Below are 17,489 nucleotides of genomic sequence, written 5' to 3'. Positions count from 1 at the left end.
GAATGAAATGGTCAAACCACGGTAATAGAAAAATAGTGGTCCATGACCGTTACCTGATGTCCACTTTCCGCTCACTTCTTCCTCCTCTCTTTCCACTCTTTCCACTATAACTTCTGTCTTACTAAATTTGCTCACAGCTTTAAACTTTTCTTCGAACTAATCTCTGCGACTGTCTTTAGGCAAGTGAGCGAGTGGAATTTCAGTATTGGCCTTCAAGGTTCTTGACCTGAGCCATCGGTCATTACCCTTTCATTCGGGTTAGTTGTAATGGCCCCTATTTCGCCCTCTTAATGGCTACCTGAATGGGCCGATCGAAGACCTGTGGTGGTGGGTTTCTAAAGCTGGTAGGTGGTGGTAGCCAGGGTGGTTTCGCCTACTAGTGCCTTACTCGTATGCCAGGTGGGTCAGCTAGGGAAAAACCTGAATATCCAACACAAAATCTACCTGTCCTTAACACATTTCTGCACATACAAAGACAAAATCCCTTCAACACAACCAATTAACAAACCAAACACTTACTACCTCTTCCGACAAAGTGACGCTGGACACATAAGTATTAAAACCGCAGAATTTTGAAACCTAGGGGGATTAGGGGCATAATGGACACCCTAAGCAAATGAGTATATTAGGCCTGTATAACAGACAAAAATTTAACATATTATCAGTTCGCTTACAACTTTAACTTGTTTCCTACGTATTTCAATAATTTGCAGCAGGGAGCATTTCATTATTGTGAATAAACACCCATCGGGGCATAATGGACACCCCTACATATTTTATGCTGTATCTTTGATAATATCGACCAGTTAAGTAATCCCAAGTAACAATTCCATCGCAGATTGGTTTTGTTTGATTTTTATTAAGGTTTTATTACAGCAATAATTAAAACTCACAGTTTTATGACTGCTTTTATGAAAGCCATTGATAAAATGATTCATAGTATACTTGAAGATATTCATAAAGACATATTTTAAGAGTAAACAAAACTTTCCGATATGTAAACCTTCTGGCAATCATTATTACCACAATAAAACTGTTAAAACTCTCAACAGATGGCGATCCGTTCGATTAGTAACGACATCTGTTGGTGGAAAAGCAGAAACTACGACGCTGCTAGGTTTATTGCGGTCATCATAAAAGTAAACTTGCTTTCGTTTTATTTTCGCTGATTATGGTCGTCGCCATATTGAATAATTAGCTTACGTGAATGGAAAATAGTTAATTTTGCTTAAATAAGTAATAAATTGATAGTTTGTCACCATTTTCATAACATGCTCACATAAATAAACTCTCTCTGCTGAGTTTTCTTGTGATTCGAGATAGTTTTACTAAATTCAAAAACTGATTTATTTCATTCCAAGATGATAATATTCACTATTTTCGAAGCGCATTAATTTTATGATTCTGCACCCCCAATATTCACGGTTAATTCGAATGCGCATAAGCCTACCAGCACAATAACTACTGAAATATAACTTTGAAATGATCGCTTTCTACTTACGAATGATGTATTCTCCTGAACTTTACGTGCCATCGCAGAAGCTTCTCTGCATCTTGAGCTGTCATAGTTTTTGTTGAAAAAAAAAACAACAACAAACGAGAATGGAACATTTTTCAGCTAGGTTTCAAAACGAGTTAATTGCTACTCTTAATGCAATTTGCATAACCTGCCCCATTACTGTGACATAGTTACACGAGCGAGCAGGCAACTAGGTTTCATATTCAAGATTGCCGACGAATTTCGTGACCCACTTTGCCTAAAAGCACTGTACTGCTCTCTGGTTCGCTCTCTGTTAGAGTTCAGATCGATCATCTGGTGCCCGTACCAAAGAGTTTGGATATCTCGATTGGAGTCGATCCAGAAGAAATTTGTACGGTATGCCCTGCGCCATCTGCCTTGGAACGATCCCAACAACCTCCCGCCTTATGAGCACCGTTGTCAGCTGCTGGGTATAGACACGCTGGAACACAGGAGGTCGATCGCTCAAGCAGTATTTGTAGCTAAAGTTCTGGTTTGTGAAATTGATTCTCCTGGAATTCTTGCCGACCTACAATTATATGCTCCAGAGAGACCCCTTCGTACTAGGAACATTCTGTATCTCCCAGCTCGTGCAACGAATTATGCACTACATGACCCTGTACGGTATATGTCGCTTTAATGAGTACTACGTAGTGTTCGATTTCAACTGCTCAACTCTAAGCTTCCGACATCGGATTGAACGGCTGCTACATGAGGAGAATAGACGTCAGCGTTGATTATGATAGTTTGTAAGATATTCTTAGTATTTTAATTATTTGATTATTGTTATTGTGCTTACTTATGGTAGGATTTTGTTCCTGTTAATGTCAATGTTAGGAGTTTTTTTTTATTATTTTTATTCCTTTTTCATTAAGACATATTGTCAGATGAATCATATAAATAAACATAAACATAAACATCCCAAGTAACAATTCCATTGCTGGTTGGTTTTGTTTGATTTTTATTCGGGTTTTATCACAGCAATAATTAAAACTCACAGTTTTATGACTGTTTTTATGAAAACCATTGATGAAATGTTTTATAGTATACTTGAAGATATGCATAAAGACAGATTTTAAGAGTAAACAAAACCCTCCGATATGTAAACCTTCTGGCAATCATTATAACCACAATAAAACTGTTACAACTCTCAACAGATGGCGATCCGTTCGATTAAGAACGACATCTGTTGGTGGAAAAGCCGAAACAACGACACTGCTAGGTTTATTGCGGTCATCATAAAAGTAAACTTGCTTTCGTGTTATTTTCGCTGATTATGGTCGTCGCCATATTGAAGAATTAGCTAACGTGAATGGAAAATAGTTATTTTTGATCAAATTAGCAATGAATTGATAGTTTGCCATAATTTCCATAACGTGCTCACATAAATAATCTATCTCTTGTGATTCGCGATAGTTTTACTAAATTAACCAATTGATTTATTTCATTCCAAGATGATAATTTTTACTATTTTCGAAGCGCATTAATTTTATGGTTCTGCAACCCCAATATTCACGGTAAAATTGAATGCGCATAAGCCTACCAACACAATAACTACTAAAATATTGCTATAAAATGATCGCTTTCTACTTACGAGGTTTTGATGTATAAATCAGTTTTATTGCAAGTTTTAAAAATTTGGTCATGAAGATCTCTTGTAGAGCCGAACAAAACTTAAAATGTTACTTGGGATGCCTGGAGACCCAAGTAACAATTTCATTGCTGATAGGTTTTCTTTGATTTTATTAGGGTTTTATTACAGCAATAATTAAAACTCACAGTTTTATGACTGTTTTTATGGAAACCATTGATAAAATGTTTTATAGTATACTTGAAGATATCCATAAAGACAGATTTTAAGAGTAAACAAAACTTTCCGATATGTAAACCTTCTGGCAATCATTATTACCACAATAAAACTGTTAAAACTCTCAACAGATGGCGATCCGTTCGATTAGTAACGACATCTGTTGGTGGAAAAGCAGAACCACGACACTGCTAGGTTTTATTGCGGTCATTATAAAAGTAAACTTGCTTTCGTTTTATTTTCGCTGATTATGGTTGTCGCCATATTGAAGAATTAGCTAACATGAATGGAAAATAGTTAATTTTGCTCAAATTAGCAATGAATTGATAGTTTGCCAACATTTCCATAACATGCTCACATAAATAAACTCTCTGCTGATTTTTCTTGTAATTCGAGATAGTTTTACTAAATAAGTAAATTGATTTATTTCATTCCAAGATGATAATATTCACTATTTTTGAAGCGCATTAATTTTATGATTCTGCAACCCCAATATTCACGGTAAAATTGAATGCGCATTAGCCTACCGACACAATAACTACTCAAATATTACTTTGAAATAATTATGACTTCTACTTACGAATGTTGTATCGTCCTGAACTTTACGTGCCATCGAAGAAGCTTCTCTGCATCTGAGCTGTCAAAGTTTTTGTTGAAAAAAAAAACAACAACAATCGAGAATGGGCAATTTTTCAACTAGGTTTTAAAACGGTTTAATTGCTACTCTTAATGCGGTTTGCAAAAGCTCTCCGAGAGTGGTCCACTTAGCCGGAAAATGCTCTTAAAAAGGTTATCAAGAGGTTTTGATGTATAAATCAGTTTTATGGCAAGTTTTATAAAATTAGTCATGAAGATCTCTTGTAGAGCCGAACAAAACTTAAAATGTTACTTGGGAAGTAACAATTCCATTGCTGGTTGGTTTTGTTTGATTTTTATTAGGGTTTTATTACAGCATTAATTAAAACTCACAGTTTTATGACTGTTTTTATGAAAACCATTGATGAAATGTTTTATAGTATACTTGAAGATATGCATAAAGACAGATTTTAAGAGTAAACAAAACCCTCCGATATGTAAACCTTCTGGCAATCATTATTACCACAATAAAACTGTTAAAACTCTCAACAGATGGCGATCCGTTCGATTAAGAACGACATCTGTTGGTGGAAAAGCCGAAACAACGACACTGCTAGGTTTATTGCGGTCATCATAAAAGTAAACTTGCTTTCGTGTTATTTTCGCTGATTATGGTCGTCGCCATATTGAAGAATTAGCTAACGTGAAAATAGGCTCAGTGTACCAGTTATGGCTATAGTACCTCAAATTCGCCATAGTTGATTTTCAAGCTTTAACGATGCAAATCATCAAGAAAAAATATGTGAACAATCGATCACGTTCATAAAAGATGATTGCACTCATTCAAATTTCACATTTTGCTCAAATTATGATAGAAATAAATCATTTTCCTTAAAAATTTAGTGTACCAGTTATGGCAAATCCCATAAGGAATGCATGTAAATAGTGCGAAGTGGAACCGAAATTAAAAAGTATGTCCATAACTGGTACAGGGTTCCTATCATTGGCACACGCCGTAATAAATAGTAAAAGTGGGTTTGGCTTAGATTTTATATTTTTCCTGTAATGTATGAAAACAAATCTATCATTTGACATATCGCCGACATTCGTCGGTCTTCTTCTTATTTTTGTAGAAGTAGTTTTCATTAGGTAGTGCGATAACTGGTACAGGCACCCTAGTTATTTTTGCTCAAATTAGCAATGAATTGATAGTTTGCCATAATTTCCATAACGTGCTCACATAAATAAACTATCTCTGCTGAGTTTTCTTGTGATTCGCGATAGTTTTACTAAATTAACCAATTGATTTATTTCATTCCAAGATGATAATTTTTTCTATTTTCGAAGCGCATTAATTTTATGGTTCTGCAACCCCAATATTCACGGTAAAATTGAATGCGCATAAGCCTACCAACACAATAACTACTAAAATATTGCTATAAAATGATCGCTTTCTATTTACGAATGATGCATCCTCCTGAACTTTACGTGCCATCGAAGAAGCTTTTCTGCATATTGAGCTGTCATAGTTTTGTTGATAAAAAAACAACAACAATCGAGAATGGGAAACTTCTCAACTAGGTTTTTAAACGGGTTTATTGCTACTTCTAATGCGGTTTGCAAAACCTCTCCGAGAGTGGTCCACTTAGCCGGAAGATTCTCTTAAAGAGGTTATCAAGAGGTTTTGATGTATAAATCAGTTTTATTGCAAGTTTTGAAAATTTGGTCATGAAGATCTCTTGTAGAGCCGAACAAAACTTAAAATGTTACTTGGGATCGTATGTCTGCGAAGATCAATTTCACCATGGAACCTATCAACAGCGAACGGACAGGTGCAAAATAGTAGTTCAACTTAGCAATCCTACGAAAAATGATTCATGTGGCACATCCACCAACGGACTCATACTTCATCGCAACGACGGACTATCATTTCCCATTTCGCATTCAACAAAAAATGAATCATGCAAACCATCGAAGAAGTATACTTGTACGTACTCGAAGAGGATCGTATTAAAAATTATTGTATGTAGCTTTATCGGTTACGCTGTGCATGGTTGGCTAAAACTGAAAATGATATGGCAATTGACGAGGACAATAGAACGCACAATAACTCTTCGCCAGATCTCGATGCTGACGGAGACATCACCGATGAAAACAATGACGCTGGTAGAGAAATGGGTACAACTGCTAGAAGAGGAAATCATCGCAGTTGTAGCGAGGGGAGATGTAACAGTCACAGTCTGATGTACCACACACAGGGAAAGCGAGCAATAGTAAACGGTAGCTTGTAAGTATTGGGTCAGCCAATCGGGAGCGTCCAAGAGACTCCCCGACTCAACTGCCTCAGGTTTGGCACGCTTACCGTTAATTTATCGCGGGACAGGAAAATTTCACACTAGACCCAGGAAAACCTCAAACACTTCACTGGTCAAAACTCCCACTTTATTCTATCTTTCTTAACCTTTATTCTGACACAAGTTTGGCCTACTCCTTATCCTGCACTTCTTCCCACTTTCTTATGCGCTAATCTGACCATTTCTATTCGTCGGGGCCCCTCTGCTCCTCACCAACCACCTGACCACGCTTTCCTCGCAGCCTGGTAACGATGCCGGAATTCAACCGGAATGGGGCACTAGGACAGCGTAGGGGCGGTAATAGAAATGTGGTGGTTTCTATACCAAAACGGCGGGGTCCTGTTGTGAATGAAATGGTCAAACCACGGTAATAGAAAAATAGTGGTCCATGACCGTTACCTGATGTCCACTTTCCGCTCACTTCTTCCTCCTCTCTTTCCACTCTTTCCACTATAACTTCTGTCTTACTAAATTTGCTCACAGCTTTAAACTTTTCTTCGAACTAATCTCTGCGACTGTCTTTAGGCAAGTGAGCGAGTGGAATTTCAGTATTGGCCTTCAAGGTTCTTGACCTGAGCCATCGGTCATTACCCTTTCATTCGGGTTAGTTGTAATGGCCCCTATTTCGCCCTCTTAATGGCCACCTGAATGGGCCGATCGAAGACCTGTGGTGGTGGGTTTCTAAAGCTGGTAGGTGGTGGTAGCCAGGGTGGTTTCGCCTACTAGTGCCTTACTCGTATGTCGGGTGGGTCAGCTAGGGAAAAACCTGAATATCCAACACAAAATCTACCTGTCCTTAACACATTTCTGCACATACAAAGACAAAATCCCTTCAACACAACCAATTAACACACCAAACACTTACTACCTCTTCCGACAAAGTGACGCTGGACACATAAGTATTAAAACCGCAGAATTTTGAAACCTAGGGGGATTAGGGGCATAATGGACACCCTAAGCAAATGAGTATATTAGGCCTGTATAACAGACAAAAATTTAACATATTATCAGTTCGCTTACAACTTTAACTTGTTTCCTACGTATTTCAATAATTTGCAGCAGGGAGCATTTCATTATTGTGAATAAATAGTGAATTGTAAACCGTGTGTTTTTTGGGGTTGGCAGGAAAGGTACGGGGCGAAATGGACACCCATCGGGGCATAATGGACCCCCCTACATATTTTATGCTGTATCTTTGATAATATCGACCAGGTTAGTAATCCCAAGTAACAATTCCATCGCAGATTGGTTTTGTTTGATTTTTATTAAGGTTTTATTACAGCAATAATTAAAACTCACAGTTTTATGACTGCTTTTATGAAAGCCATTGATAAAATGATTCATAGTATACTTGAAGATATTCATAAAGACATATTTTAAGAGTAAACAAAACTTTCCGATATGTAAACCTTCTGGCAATCATTATTACCACAATAAAACTGTTAAAACTCTCAACAGATGGCGATCCGTTCGATTAGTAACGACATCTGTTGGTGGAAAAGCAGAAACTACGACACTGCTAGGTTTATTGCGGTCATCATAAAAGTAAACTTGCTTTCGTTTTATTTTCGCTGATTATGGTCGTCGCCATATTGAATAATTAGCTAACGTGAATGGAAAATAGTTAATTTTGCTTAAATAAGCAATAAATTGATAGTTTGTCACCATTTTCATAACATGCTCACATAAATAAACTCTCTCTGCTGAGTTTTCTTGTGATTCGAGATAGTTTTACTAAATTCAAAAATTGATTTATTTCATTCCAAGATGATAATATTCACTATTTTCGAAGCGCATTAATTTTATGATTCTGCACCCCCAATATTCACGGTTAATTCGAATGCGCATAAGCCTACCAGCACAATAACTACTGAAATATTACTTTGAAATGATCGCTTTCTACTTACGAATGATGTATTCTCCTGAACTTTACGTGCCATCGCAGAAGCTTCTCTGCATCTTGAGCTGTCATAGTTTTTGTTGAAAAAAAAAACAACAACAAACGAGAATGGAACATTTTTCAGCTAGGTTTCAAAACGAGTTTATTGCTACTCTTAATGTGGTTTGCAAAACCTCTCCGAGAGTGGTCCACTTAGCCGGAAGATGCTCTTAAAGAGGTTATCAAGAGGTTTTGATGTATAAATCAGTTTTATTGCAAGTTTTATAAAATTGGTTATGAAGATCTCTTATAGATCCAAACAAACCTAAAATGTTACTTGGGATTTGCCTGTGCCGGGGCCCGTGGCGTAGTTGGTTCGCTTCATATGCGGATGTTCATGGGTTTGATTCCCAGCCCCGGCACTTGCAATTTTTGTCAGTTGCTCTTCGCTTTGAGAGCGGCTGGCACTGACCCTCTTCTGAGCCAACGGCTCAAACAGACCCATATTCCTGGACATCGACGAAATGCAACTCATAATGGACCCCCAATCGGACTGGTAAAGGAACAACAGCAATCCATTAGCATCCTCGTGCTCTTTATTCTACCATGAATAGAGTAGATCAGTGAAAGCAGCACGAAGCTGGATATAGTAGAATATAACAGAATACATTTAGGCGCTGTACAAAGTGTAAGTGCAGCTGTCAATTGTAATCGCTTACGTAGTGCCCTAGTGGACAATTGAGCTGTCCCAAGTAACATTTTAAGTTTTGTTCGGCTCTACAAGAGATCTTCATGACCAAATTTTTAAAACTTGCAATAAAACTGATTTATACATCAAAACCTCTTGATAACCTCTTTAAGAGAATCTTCCGGCTAAGTGGACCACTATCGGAGAGGTTTTGCAAACCGGATTAGAAGTAACAATAAACCCGTTTTAAAACCTAGTTGAGAAGTTTCCCATTCTCGTTTGTTGTTGTTTTTTTATCAACAAAACTATGACAGCTCAAGATGCAGAAAAGCTTCTTCGATGGCACGTAAAGTTCAGGAGGATGCATCATTCGTAAGTAGAAAGCGATCATTTTAAAGCACTATTTTAGTAGTTATTGTGTTGGTAGGCTTATGCGCATTCAATTTTACCGTGAATATTGGGGTTGCAGAACCATAAAATTAATGCGCTTCGAAAATAGTAAAAATTATCATCTTGGAATGAAATAAATCAATTGGTTAATTTAGTAAAACTATCGCGAATCACAAGAAAACTCAGCAGAGATAGTTTATTCATGTGAGCACGTTATGGAAATTATGGCAAACTATCAATTCATTGCTAATTTGAGCAAAAATAATTATATTCCATTCACGTTAGCTAATTCTTCAATATGGCGACGACCATAATCAGCGAAAATAACACAAAAGCAAGTTTACTTTTATGATGACCGCAATAAACCTAGCAGTGTCGTTGTTTCGGCTTTTCCACCAACAGATGTCGTTCTTAACCCAAGTAACAATTCCATTGCTGGTTGCTTTTGTTTGATTTTTATTAGGGTTTTATCACAGCAATAATTAAAACTCACAGTTTTGTGACTGTTTTTATGAAAACCATTGATGAAATGTTTTATAGTATACTTGAAGATATACATAAAGACAGATTTTAAGAGTAAACAAAACCATCCGATATGTAAACCTTCTGGCAATCATTCATTTTCATTTATTTAGTTAACATCAAATTCATGATAATACTGAATCAACAATTTGCCGCCATAATACTCGATTTGCAGCTGCAGCTCTCCAACGTCGGTCACGCCCAACACTCGCCAGATCACGCTCCACCTGGTCCGCCCATCGTGCTCTCTGCGCTCCACGCCTTCTTGTACCAACCGGATGGTTAGCAAACACCAGCTTTGCAGGGTTGTTGTCCGGCATTCTTGCAACATGCCCTGCCCACCGTATCCTTCCGGCTTTGGCTACCTTCTGGATGCTGGGTTCGCCATAAAGTGCAGCGAGCTCGTGGTTCATCCTTCTCCACCACACACCGTTCTCCTGCACGCCGCCGAAGATCGTCCTTAGCACCCGTCGCTCGAAAACTCCGAGTGCTTGCATGTCCTCCTCGAGCATGGTCCACGTCTCGTGCCCGTAGAGAACCACCGGTCTTATTAACGTCTTGTACATGGTACATTTGGTGCGGGGGTGAATCTTTTTTGACCGCAGTTTCTTCTGGAGCCCATAATAGGCACGACTTCCACTGATGATGCGCCTTCGTATTTCACGGCTCACGTTATTGTCAGCCGTTAGCAAGGAACCGAGGTAGACGAATTCTTCTACCACCTCGAAAGTATCCCCGTCTATCGTAACATTGCTGCCAAGGCTTGTCCTGTCTCGCTCAGTCCCACCTACCAGCATGTACTTTGTCTTAGCCGCATTCACCACCAGTCCGACCTTTGCTGCTTCACGTTTCAGGCGGGTGTACTGTTCTGCCACCGTTCCAAATGTTCGGGCAATAATATCCATGTCATCCGCAAAACAGACAAATTGGCTGGATTTCGTGAAGATCGTACCCCGGCTGTTGAGCCCGGCTCGTCGCATAACACCTTCCAGGGCGATGTTGAATAGTAGGCAGGAAAGTCCATCACCTTGTCGTAGTCCCCGTCGAGATTCAAATGAACTGGATAGTTCACCCGAAATCCTTACGCTGTTCTGCACACCGTCCATCGTTGCTCTTATCAGTCTAGTCAGCTTCCCGGGAAAGCTGTTCATTATTACCACAATAAAACTGTTAAAACTTTCAACAGATGGCGATCCGTTCGATTAAGAACGACATCTGTTGGTGGAAAAGCCGAAACAACGACACTGCTAGGTTTATTGCGGTCATCATAAAAGTAAACTTGCTTTCGTGTTATTTTCGCTGATTATGGTCGTCGCCATATTGCAAAATTTGCTAACGTGAATGGAAAATAGTTATTTTTGCTCAAATTAGCAATGAATTGATTGTTTGCCATAATTTCCATTATGTGCTCTCATAAATAAACTATCTCTGCTTAGTTTTCTTCTGATTCGCGATAGTTTTACTAAATGAACCAACTGATTTATTTCATTCCAAGATGATAGTTTTTACTATTTTCGAAGCGCATTAATTTTATGGTTCTGCAACCCCAATATTCACGGTAAAATTGAATGCGCATAAGCCTACCAACACAATAACTACTAAAATAGTGCTTTAAAATGATCGCTTTCTACTTACGAATGATGCATCCTCTTGAACTTTACATGCCATCGAAGAAGCTTTTCTGCATCTTGAGCTGTCATATTTTTGTTGATCAAAAAACAACAACAATCGAGAATGGGAAACTTCTCAACTAGGTTTTAAAACGGGTTTATTGCTACTTCTAATGCGGTTTGCAAAACCTCTCCGAGAGTGGTCCACTTAGCCGGAAGATTCTCTTAAAGAGGTTATCAAGAGGTTTTGATGTAGGGGATTTGTGGGTAAAATGAACAGGGGGTAAAATGAACAGGGTGGTGTTTTATAGCAATTAGCGTATTTCTGCTTGTTTTAACGATTGGATTCTGTGTGATAGCGTAAATCATTATGCTTCTGCAGATTTTGAACTTTAAAATGAAATAAACCACTTAATTATAACGAAAAGTTCAAAAGCCACGTGAAAAATATGCTCTGATGTAAAATTGAACTTATCTGAATTAAGGTCCATTCGTATATTTTTCGCAGAATATGACATATGTAATGTCATATTCCAATAATGTACTCCCAAAAGACAATATTCAGTTGAAAAAAATAATTAGGTTATGCTTTCAATACAATTTTAGGAACAACTTTAAAACCAGCACGACTTGGGCGTAAAATGAACAGCTGGTTCAATCTTTATCCAATTTTTTATAAAATTTTGTGCAATCTCGGTATATTGAGATCTAGAATACATACCCAAGTAACAATTCCATTGCTGGTTGGTTCTGTTTGATTTTTATTAGGGTTTTATCACAGCAATAATAAAAACTCACAGTTTTGTGACTGTTTTTATGAAAACCAGTGAATCAAAATTCAACCATCGCGCAACAATAACGACAATGTCGCAACCTGAATTTGTTGCGACATTCTACCCAATGCGACATACGTATGTCCCAACTTGAACAGAATAGGACAAAGATCATGCAGCTTGAGTTTAGAGATTTTTAAGGCTTGCATTGTGATTTTCGAGCGGTAACTTCGAGTCGGTAAACACTGCAACGCTGTTGAAGATGTATCATCAAAAAGTTTCGATTTTGGGTTGGTAATAATTGATTATTCACGAGATGAAAAGTACGCAACAAATTCAGGCTCCGTTTTGTCTGCAACAAAAAAATTCGAGATCATGTCATTATCTGTTACCAGTTGGGATAAAGAGTAATCGCCGCATCTTCTTTGTTGCTTGTTTGTGCCTCTTTTGTCTGACAATTCTCTTCACTGATGAAAACCATTGATGAAATGTTTTATAGTATACTTGAAGATATACATAAAGACAGATTTTAAGAGTAAACAAAATCATCCGATATGTAAACCTTCTGGCAATCATTATTACCACAATAAAACTGTTAAAACTTTCAACAGATGGCGATCCGTTCGATTAAGAACGACATCTGTTGGTGGAAAAGCCGAAACAACGACACTGCTAGGTTTATTGCGGTCATCATAAAAGTAAACTTGCTTTTGTGTTATTTTCGCTGATTATGGTCGTCGCCATATTGAAGAATTAGCTAACGTGAATGGAATATAATTATTTTTGCTCAAATTAGCAATGAATTGATTGTTTGCCATAATTTCCATTATGTGCTCACATAAATAAACTATCTCTGCTTAGTTTTCTTCTGATTCGCGATAGTTTTACTAAATGAACCAACTGATTTATTTCATTCCAAGATGATAATTTTTACTATTTTCGAAGCGCATTAATTTTATGGTTCTGCAACCCTAATATTCACGGTAAAATTGAATGCGTGCCTACCAACACAATAACTACTAAAATAGTGCTTTAAAATGATCGCTTTCTACTTACGAATGATGCATCCTCTTGAACTTTACATGCCATCGAAGAAGCTTTTCTGCATCTTGAGCTGTCATAGTTTTGTTGATTAAAAAACAACAACAATCGAGAATGGGAAACTTCTCAACTAGGTTTTAAAACAGGTTTATTGCTACTTCTAATGCGGTTTGCAAAACCTCTCCGAGAGTGGTCCACTTAGCCGAAAGATTCTCTTAAAGAGGTTATCAAGAGGTTTTGATGTATAAATCAGTTTTATTGCAAGTTCTAAAAATTTGGTCATGAAGATCTCTTGTAGAGCCGAACAAAACTTAAAATGTTACTTGGGTATTGTGACACAACTAGAGCAAAAAGCTAAGAAAAACATATTTTACGCTTATAAAATAAGATTTTTATCCTTAAAACCGCTTATTTTAGTGCATTTTTTTACAAATAATGATTTCAGCATATTCCAAATTTTATATCAAAAATTTTAAAAGTGTAGCATATAAAGTTTACATTGAATTTGGTGACCTATACTTGAATATATCGAAATTAAACATTTAATCTAGTTTTTGAAGGCATGTTCATTTTACCCCCATCGATTGTTCATTTTACCCACACTATTTTTCATGACTCTGTTTTCTTGCATTTTTGCAATCGAAAATAATGTAAGAAAATTGCACTTTTTATCAATATTTTCTTCCAGAACTCTTAGAATATATTACCATCTACGATGTAACAGGGTAAAAAAGAAAGATTTTGTCATATTTCTATTGGAAAAGACGACAAACGCTTAGGGTGTTCATATTACCCCCAATTCCCCTATAAATCAGTTTTATTGCAAGTTTTAAAAATTTGGTCATGAAGATCTCTTGTAGAGCCGAACAAAACTTAAAATGTTACTTGGAAATCGAACGGATCGCCATCTGTTGAGAGTTTTAATAGTTTTATTGTGGTAATAATGATTGCCAGAAGGTTTACATATCGGAGTGTTTTGTTTACTCTTAAAATCTGTCTTTATGCATATCTTCAAGTATACTATAAAACATTTCATCAATGGTTTTCATACAAGCAGTCATAAAACTGTGAGTTTTAATTATTGCTGTGATAAAACCCTAATAAAAATCGAAGAAAAAACCAATAAGCAATGGAATTGTTACTTGGGGTAAAATTAGGTTAAGTGATTGAGAATAAAAAAAAAAGTAATTTGCCTATGGAGATCAATACCACAGATAGAATACTCCATCTTAGAAGAGTTTACATATGATCAAAGTTAATTAAATAAATTTTAGGCTCAATTAATCGGATTGATTTTTTCCTAACTCTCTTAAACGCCCAACAGTATGCAATGCACGTACATCCATTCATAATTGCCAGTGTTCATTTCGCCCTGAATCAACTACAACATTGAAATTGCTATTTTGAATAAGTTTTGATCAAAAATATAATACTTCATCCATTGCTAAATCTACGTATACATGTAGATAAGCTAACAATTCACTTGTTTTTATGGTGGACACACTCAAACACTCGTAATACCTTATTTGCTGCTGCTTCGAAATTATAAGAAATCCACCATATGAAAAACATACTTCAATTTCAATGATATTTTGATTATTTTGAAGGGATATAAATGGTACTTTTGAAAAATAGAACAATGGCTTGTTCCTTTACACTTATGCATTAAAAGTTCACATCAAACACAATCTTTGTTCTCGCGCTCGCGAATCCAAAAAGATAGAGCGGTTCATGGTTTCCCGGATCGACGAACCAACACAAAACAAATGCCGAACGAGCCGAACCGCAGTTGGTTCGCCAGAAGGATCACAATTGCGAACACTTGCTTTGTTTCGACACAATCAAAGACTTCGGCCCAATAAGTCTAAATTTGAGTAAATCGCTAGGTAAATTGCCTTTACCTCCAACTAAACATATACTCAAGAGTAAGTAAAATGAATCCAAGATCCCCCCCTCATTCTACTCAAACTACATTTACCCAAAGTTGGCTTATTGGCCTCAAGGACACCCGTTGGGCCGACGCATCTCTGTTCGTTTCTGACAACATCGGTAGAGGAGAGAGAGAAAACTAGAAATCCTCTACATAGAGATGAGCGGAAGTTACATATGTCGATTCGGCAACGCTGTTTGTTTTGTTTACAACAGCTTCCAACACTTGCCAGAAAGCTAGATGTTCAAACTTTTTGCGTGACTTTATTGTGGTGCAAGTTGTTATGTTTACGTTTGCTAATTATATTCGAACTTTTTTTTTCAAATTAAAAAAAATAACAGCGCAATCGAAGTAATCTGAAATGCATTGCAAAGAATAGCGCGAACCAAATCGGCAGAAGTGAATCAAGCAGCATCAATGAAAGTTTTTTCGAGAAGAGCAGTGACAAAACTTTCTTCATGCACGCAGAAAAATGGCGCTTGTTTAAAACAATACAACGCATGGTTGATTTTCAAACTGAGAATTTACTTATTCCAAAGTTATATTTAATTGTTTTCATTCAGAGTTTATTGATAAAAACAACCGATTACCATCATTTCATATAATGTCAAAAATTTCATTTGTTTCAACAAAATAAAAACCATAAACATGGTCCGAAAGCACATCACGCCAACTTCCAAGTGCAGCTTTGGCCGTGATGGATAACGCGCAGGTACCGTAAAACGGGGTAACTTTGATAGTTTTTCAGCGAATTTTCTTAATATTTTTCCATGTGACTGTGTTTACCCTAGTTTTATATTTTTAAAACAAGTACTGGGTTATCAGTTATCAATTGCAATTGAGAGATTTGATAATCTTAAATATTTTGGGTGATTTTTAGTTTTCCATATGAGCGAGAATCTGATTTTCATTTTAGGGTAACTTTGATAGTTCCCTGTAAAACACATCAAAACTTAAAAATAATCATAGATTGAATTCTTAGGAGTATGAACATCATATGAGCAGCCTTGTGGAATATATTCAATAGATTTTTTATATCAAAACATGGATTTTTTACTAATTTCTACATATAAAAATGAGTTTGTGGCTAGGTTTGTGGAGTACTGAGTGAAAAACAGTGAATTTAGCTATCAAAAATCGTAATCTTTGTAAAAATATATGTTTAATGGTACATCAACATATAATTACATGCTATTCATGGTGAGTTTTTTTTGTTGTTTTTGAATGTTTTATTAACAAATTTTGAACAACACAGATTTATCGACATGGAATTCCAAGGGCATTGCATACTTTTAGGCGTTTATCGCTGTATGGAGATTTATGTCTCAATTTACTAAATTGCTTCCATTTCGTAAAAACACACTTCGCTAAGAGATTCAAGGCCAGATTTGGAATCTACTATGATGAATCTATTGAAAATAAGAGTCCATTCATTCAAAAAATAGTTGTAACAAAGTCGTATAGCAGATTGTTTGAAGGGGTTGACAAATGACAAAAATATCAACAATTTCTATTTTTTGTCCAAAAAGTTGTTTATAAACTAGGTTTTAATGAAAATACATCTAAGATGAACATTCATATATATACAATTGATCTACGTTTGCCTTTTTCTTAACTAGTTGAAGGAATCATAATTATAAGATAAACTATACCACGCCTGTTGCACTATCAAAGTTACCCGCATTATCAAAGATACCCCGTTTTACGGTACTCACGACAGCATCCACAAAAAGTTGATCGGTTTCGCCTTTTTTGTCTTTTTCTAGTCGTTCTCCTCGCCATCCGCTTATCGACGATCTAAAAATAGATTTCCGAGCTGCCGCAGTTGCTACCGGCACCAAAACAATCACATTCCGGGTTTGTTAGTGGCAAAAGTGCAGTCGTTTGAATCAATCAATTATTTCATGTTGAAAAAAACATATCTCTGTTTGTTTTAACAAACTGTCAAAAATTTCGACAAATGAAAATATTTGTATTATCAAACAAATGGAACAGTTCAGTTTAAACTATAAATCAGTTTGTCGCTATAGTAAACTGAAAAATCGGTTGATTTGAACCAGAATTTAATTGTGTTTACAATTTATTTTTCTGCGAGTGTGCATACGCTTTTGAAAGCAGAATTAATTAACTCCTAGACTACCAAGGGTCCAAAAAAGTCGGAAGTCCAACTTTGACAAGGGATTTCTCGGCCGTTTTTCAACCGATTTCAAAACTTTTTTTTGCGATGGAACCGGACAGGTTTCAAGATCATTGTCCATTTAAAAAAATATGAAATAGATGCATCTACCCAAAGTTATTAAGCAAAAGGCACTTCCTAGTTTTTTTTGAGAGCGCATTTTTTGCGCACATTGATCAATAAAACAAAATTTAAAGCGATTACATATGATTTTCTCGACTCCT

General features: G+C 36.6%; 2 protein-coding genes across 10 annotated transcripts in view; one reads left to right on the top strand and one right to left on the bottom strand.

Moving 5' to 3' along the window:
• LOC134288082 (scavenger receptor class B member 1) overlaps nt 1-17,489 on the bottom strand; it is a 682,758-nt gene that overhangs the window by 178,434 nt on the left and 486,835 nt on the right. The gene's annotated exons all lie outside the window — the stretch shown is intronic.
• The window catches only part of LOC134288081 (uncharacterized), a 401,563-nt gene that overhangs the window by 365,926 nt on the left and 18,148 nt on the right, over nt 1-17,489 (top strand). The window lies entirely within an intron of this gene.

Source organism: Aedes albopictus, chromosome 2 (assembly GCF_035046485.1).
Source record: "Aedes albopictus strain Foshan chromosome 2, AalbF5, whole genome shotgun sequence".
NCBI lineage: Eukaryota > Metazoa > Arthropoda > Insecta > Diptera > Culicidae > Aedes > Aedes albopictus.
This window is presented reverse-complemented; position numbering and strand designations above follow the sequence as displayed.